The sequence below is a fragment of the Saccoglossus kowalevskii genome, chromosome 17 (assembly GCF_978046115.1).
Source record: "Saccoglossus kowalevskii chromosome 17, keSacKowa6.1, whole genome shotgun sequence".
Classification (NCBI taxonomy): domain Eukaryota; kingdom Metazoa; phylum Hemichordata; class Enteropneusta; family Harrimaniidae; genus Saccoglossus; species Saccoglossus kowalevskii.
Genome location: NC_140657.1, coordinates 14,909,087 through 14,915,553, shown reverse-complemented (window position 1 = coordinate 14,915,553; position 6,467 = coordinate 14,909,087).

The following is a 6,467-nucleotide window of genomic DNA, read 5'->3' as shown; positions in this document are numbered from 1 at the left end:
TCTGAATATATAAATAAATAATCAGCACAATTTCCATTAATTAACACAAAAACTATATTAAATAAATTATTGCCCCCCATTTTTCAATTTTATAATCTACCCGGAAATAAAATGGTATTTCAACAGAACCTGGCAGACTAATCAGAGAAACGAATATTGCAAATAAATCGAGTGTTGTACACCAGCGCATTTTTTGTAGACTGCCATATGGTCTTTTGTTTTTATTTTTATAAATAACTGTGGAAAACTATATAATTTTAGGATTGCTGTTTAAAGGCTACACACATTATTACTCGGTTTTGACGGACTGAGTCCCAGGGTATGATGCAGGCCCTACTAAACGAAAGATGTGATACAACTTGACACACGAGGCGCCCTTTAAAACGCGAAAGGGGATAGCTTGTACAGGTTACGGAAATAAAATGTTTACGTTTTTATAGGAAATAAAATGAAACTTCCATTTACAGTAAAAATAGGTTTTTGCACTTTACAGATAAAACAAATTCCCAATTACATTTTACATTTTTATAATATTTCTGATAATTTGTGTTTAAGAATCAAATTGGAAATTGCGTACGACGACACTAAATTCGGAAAATGCTTTATACGCCTACAAATTACGGACGAATAAAATATCTGATTACATTTTACACCTTGCCCTTGTCTACGAATTAGCGTAAGGTATTGAATGTCCATTCCGTCAACTTAGGTAAAATATTTACTTTTGGTTCAACAAAATTGTTATCACCTTAGAGGTTCTATTAACCAGCCAGCCGGCAGCCCGAATGCAAACGAGGTGTGTTTTTTTTAAATTGAAGATCTGTGGAGTAAAACTTGAAGTGTAGATTTCGTGATTTGGGTATGTGTTCTGAAATAATACCCCCTGACTTATGTTTTTAGGTTTGACTATTTGACCACACTGGCAGTCATATTGTATTTTTTAAAGTTTAGGTCGGACATGATGTAATTTGCGATTGCCCCCTCGAAAATAATGTTGGGGGCGTCGCCCCTCCAAAATCAAGCTGAAACCCTATGTGTCAGCAAAATTTGCCCTTTCAAAATGCAGGATATTTCAGAGAGTCTATATTTCACTGATATTTCCGCCCTACAACGGGTTGTTTTTAAAGGGCGGTGGTCGTCGCTTCACATCCTGCTCGATTTATGGGACCCATAACAACGTACACAACGCGTGTACATGTTTACATGAAAATCAAACACTCCCTCTGCGACGACCGCCGCCCTTTAGATACTGTAAACCTTTGCTACCGAAGGCAACTGTAATATTGGACGATGGTGGCACAGGACAATGAGCAAATATGTACATACACAGGCCTCGTGCATACACACACACACACACACACACACACACACACATACTTGTATTGCTACATGTTCCGAGGACTTCATTGGATTAACTTTTAATATAGTTGCGATATGAACTCGATTAAAACGCGTCCCTATATAGGATTGTGTTTTAATTGGAGTTTAATTAAACCTCAGACTAGTGCTCTGTCCGAAAAAAATATTGGAAACCTTCCGCAAAATCCGCAACAGCGAGAAATATCGTTTCAAAGTTGCTCATTATATATTCAAAAACTATTTGAGGTAAACACTAAGACATTCAGTTACTTGTAACTCGCCTAATTATTGGTCGATTCTTAAAATTCTTACACAGCTGCAAAGGTCAAAATGTCACGAACGCATCTCCCGTTGTTTTAAAAATTTCCGGATCCGTTTTACGAAGAAAAACGCAATTTCCGAAGAAGCGCGAAGTGTGCAGAATATCCGGTGTTCGGTAAACTTCGACGGTGTCTATGCCAATGCTACCGAGCGTGGCACACATAGCATATACAATTAAGCCGATTAACACCTTAAACAATAGGCCAGTCTGTTGTATTACTAGTCTGAGATTAAACTCAATTACAATGCAATTCAACGTAGAATTCGTTTTAATTAAGTTTAATTAAATAAAAGTTGAATATCCCGTGACTGAACATAGAAATGTTTGCGAAGCCTAGGTTTAGTAAAGGGGGAAGGTATGGTACAATTATGTAAATATTAATATAAATTGAACCATACCTTTCCCCTTTACTAAACCTAAGCTTAAATGTTAATATAAATTATGAAAATAGTGAGGGTCGTTACAACGTGGTTACCACACACACAGACAGGATAACTGCAAAGACTGTATCATTATATCTGAACCTTTTGAACTTAGTTATGAATAGGGGTGTTGTCACTACCGCTCCCGCAGCATCTCACTCCACAAAATTTATCATTGAAAAGAATCATTTGCTTGAAAATACATACATCAAGGCTTCGTACAATTCAGTCATTGACCTCAGAGACAACAATCAGATACAAATCTACATTCTTCTTCACTTGAATACACTCGTATAGTCTTGTGATAATAAAAAATGTAGTAGTAAACTCAATTCAGTCAATACCCCGGAGCAAATAGTGAGGTACCAATTTACATTCTTCTCGTCTTCTGTGCGTTTTTAATGTCTCTTCCTAACCAATACTCTTATACTAGTAATATTGCTCTGAATTTTGTTTTTTTAAGTTTGATTCAACTACAATCTTATTTCACAAAAGTAGGAAAATACTTGCCCTCAATCAAAACACCAAAACAGGGTTACCCCTTTCATAACATCTGAAAATAGAGTGAGGGGCCGTAGAACTTTAGATTTATGTTATTAATTACTTGATTTACTAGAGCTATAAAGTTAATGTTTTGTGACTTGTCTCTAGGTTCCTGCTTTCCTTCCTGATCTGGTGGTATGAATGGTTGTATAGACATCCTGAATTGTTTCAGTATAATAATAATAATAATAATAATAATAATAATATTAATAATAATAATAATAATAATAATAATAATAATAATAATAATAATAATAATAATAATAATAATAATAATAATAACTTTATTTAATTAAGCGCAACAATTCCAACATATGAAGATCAAAGGCGCTGATACAATAAACAATCAGTCAAATATTAAAAGCACATTTAAATAAGTGCGTTTTCAGTCTGGATTAAAAAAAATGTCTACTGAAAGACTAGAACGAACAGACAGAGGTAATTCATTAAAAAGTTTAGGACCTAAATTTTCAAAAGCACGGTCTTTGTATAACACCTTGGACTTTTTACGACACATCTGACGAGTTTTAATAAGAAACTTCGATTCAGATCTTAAACTACGACTCGGTACATAAAATTCAATTAATTCACATAGATAATTTGGGGCAAAACCATACAAAGATTTATACACTAGTAAAAGTAATTTGAAATTGATTCTTTGTACAACTGGTAACCAATGAAGTTTAATAAAAATGTCTGTAATGTGGTCATATTTTCGAGCACGAGTGACAAGGCGGGCTGCTGCATTTTGTACACGAAGTAAGAGGTTTTATCTTAGTTACAGGGAGACCAGACAATCATGAATTACAGCTGTCTAAGCGAGAAGATATGAAAGCATGTACCAACTTTTCAGTATCAGATTGGGATAATGATTTACGAATACGATTAATATTTCTTAGATGGGAATATCCAGATCTACAAATAGTAGAAATGTGTGTTTCCATAGATAGCTGCGAATCAAACAAGACACCTAAGTTTCTAGCACTTGACGAAGCACTAACCAATTCTTCACCAATTGCGATACTAGACAAAAGACACGAGTCTTGTGAGAATCTCCGAGACGACGTGCACACAAATTCAGTTTTCGACACATTCAAAAGTAGGAAATTACAAGACATCCAATCGCTAACATCTTGAATACATGTCTGAAGTATCACCCGGGCGCGAATTTGATCATCTTCAGAAACCGATAAATAAATCTGTGTGTCATCGGCGTAAAAATGATATTTTACGCCGTGACGTCGCAATAACTCGCCCAATGGACGCATGTACATTGAGAACAATAATGGCCCTAAAACGGAGCCCTGTGGAACACCGGTTTCTAATATAGACGTCATATCAGAAAATACATTTCCAATTTTCACTTTTTGAATGCGGTTACTCAAATACGACTCAAACCATTTGATGATGAGACCATTTAAACCAAAATTTGATCTCAACCTATCGATGAGAATCCTGTGATTCACAGTATCAAAAGCGGCTGAAAGATCCAAAAGTACGAGAGCAACTGAATACTTAGAATTATCGATACTGCATAGTACATCGTTAGCGACCCGCAGATGAGCCGTTTCAGTGCTATGTGCGGTCCGATACGCTGATTGAAACTCTTCATACAACGAATAATTCTCTAAATGTTGTTTCACTTTGGATGCAACGACACGTTCAAGGACTTTAGATATAAAAGACAAATTAGAAATCGGTCGATAATTTTTCAGCATGTTTGAATCCAACGATGCTTTCTTGAGCAGAGGTTTAATCAGCGCACATTTCATTTTCTCAGGAACACTTCCAGTGCGAAGTGATTCATTTATGATATCTGTTATAGGTGAAAACAGGATAGAAAGGATCTTTTCATTTTTTAATATATTAGTGGGTAAACAGTCCAAATCACACGAAGCCGACGACGATTTTTTTTATAATTTTAATTATTTCATTCTCCGTGGCTGGTTCAAAACATTCCATTTCATCACCAGAGAACTTGTGCAGGTTTCCATTCAATAAATTTAGATTTAGTCCTTGATTGATTTTCTTAATCTTATCCACGAAAAACATGCTAAAACGATTCGCTAAATTTATTTTGTTATCGTGAATCGGCAACGCATTGAAATTATTTGTCGAGCCTAGAAGACCATTTACGATCGAAAACAGTTTTCTTTGGTCACCATTACAATCCGCGATCTTATCAGCGAAATAACTCCTACGTGATACATCAATAAGATCATTAACTTTATTTCGTTTAGATTTGGCGATGGACAGTTAAACCAGTATCTTCATCACTCCCGATTTCCTGAACAACAATGTTATCAATCTCTGAATCATCCTTTGTAGAATAAGCCTAGCACCTAACAATGGCATGTGAATTATGAATAGGCCCCACTACTTTTTTCTGCATCTCATCTCTGTCAGTCTTTTTTTAGAACATCACATGTGACAGCTCTAACTTTATCTTGATTCTTACCCTTCCTGGAAACACTGTGGACGTATTTGTCAATCTCAGATGGCGTCATATCTTACAATAGGTGATTTTCCATACAATTGCGAGATCTCGCGAGATGCATGAAAGACGCGCGTCGAACGTCTGCTGCAAAAATCGAACGATTTGATTTTGAACTCGAATTTCCTTATTTCGTAGCTCACACCGACCGGCCAATCTTCGACAGAAGAATATTGCTTCCGAATACCCTTACTTAATCGAAATTGCCTATCATCAAATGTGGACAGCACATTATTAAGCATGGAAATGTCCCCAAAATACTTTCGCGTTTGTCGAATCCCACGCGATGTTTGACGCCACTACGACGCTATGACCTTTGTTTGTCCTGTTTTTACGTTCGATTTCACGCATAACGCGTGATTCTCGCAATGTACGGAAAATGGTCTATTTACAACAATGTCCAACTAGTTATAGTATCTACTAGTATATTCTTTCTCCTTCTTTTGTTGTTGTTGTTGCTGCTGTTGTTGTTGTTGTTGTACTCTATCATTTTCTATGTATTTCTTTTGTGTGTTTTAAACTTTTAGGGTGACATATAACTGTGAACGTGTTTTTTTTCTAAACAGCAAATTCCTTTACAAACTGACATTTAGGAATTACAAATAGCTCATATACAAGATTATGTTATTTACTGTTTTTGATAGTTTTTATTAATAATAATAGATTTTATTTCAAATATATCATATACATTATGATGAGTTTAGTTATTCAAAAATGAAAACTATTTGAGTGCAAGCATTCAAGTTGGTTGTTTATTAACAATTAACAAACACAATAAACTTTACATTTTGTGGAGAAAATAAAAGTTTGAATTTTGAAAGTGTCAAAAAAAAAGTTCATGAACTTGAATGTTTTGTGCAATAAAAATGTACAATAATCTGTAAATATTGTGTCTGTTTAAACTATGTCCCTTTTTCTGCACTAAACGAAATTGATTGCCCCCAGGTCATGGGAAAAAGGCATTCCCCCATTCAATTTTAAAATGCCCCCCCCCCCCATCCGAAGAAAATGACGAGTTTCTAAACACTAAGCAGATTGTTTATTGATATATTTTTTTATTGTCGTATCGAATTCTGCCTTGTATATATGCTTCGTATCAACTCATTATCGTGTTGCCCTTTGAACGCCAGTAGCGCTTTTCCCATGAGTCCTGTGGGTCCAACATGGTTAATAAGAAGATTATTCGCCACGTATTAGCCTCGCAAAAAAAATGTTTTTAGTCAAATTGTGTTTTTTTTTTCAAAAATGTGACAGTGGGACGTTAACGATGAACAAATTTGCGGCTTTGCGGCGTTGTGCAGTGTTGATATAAAAAAGAAAAAAAGAC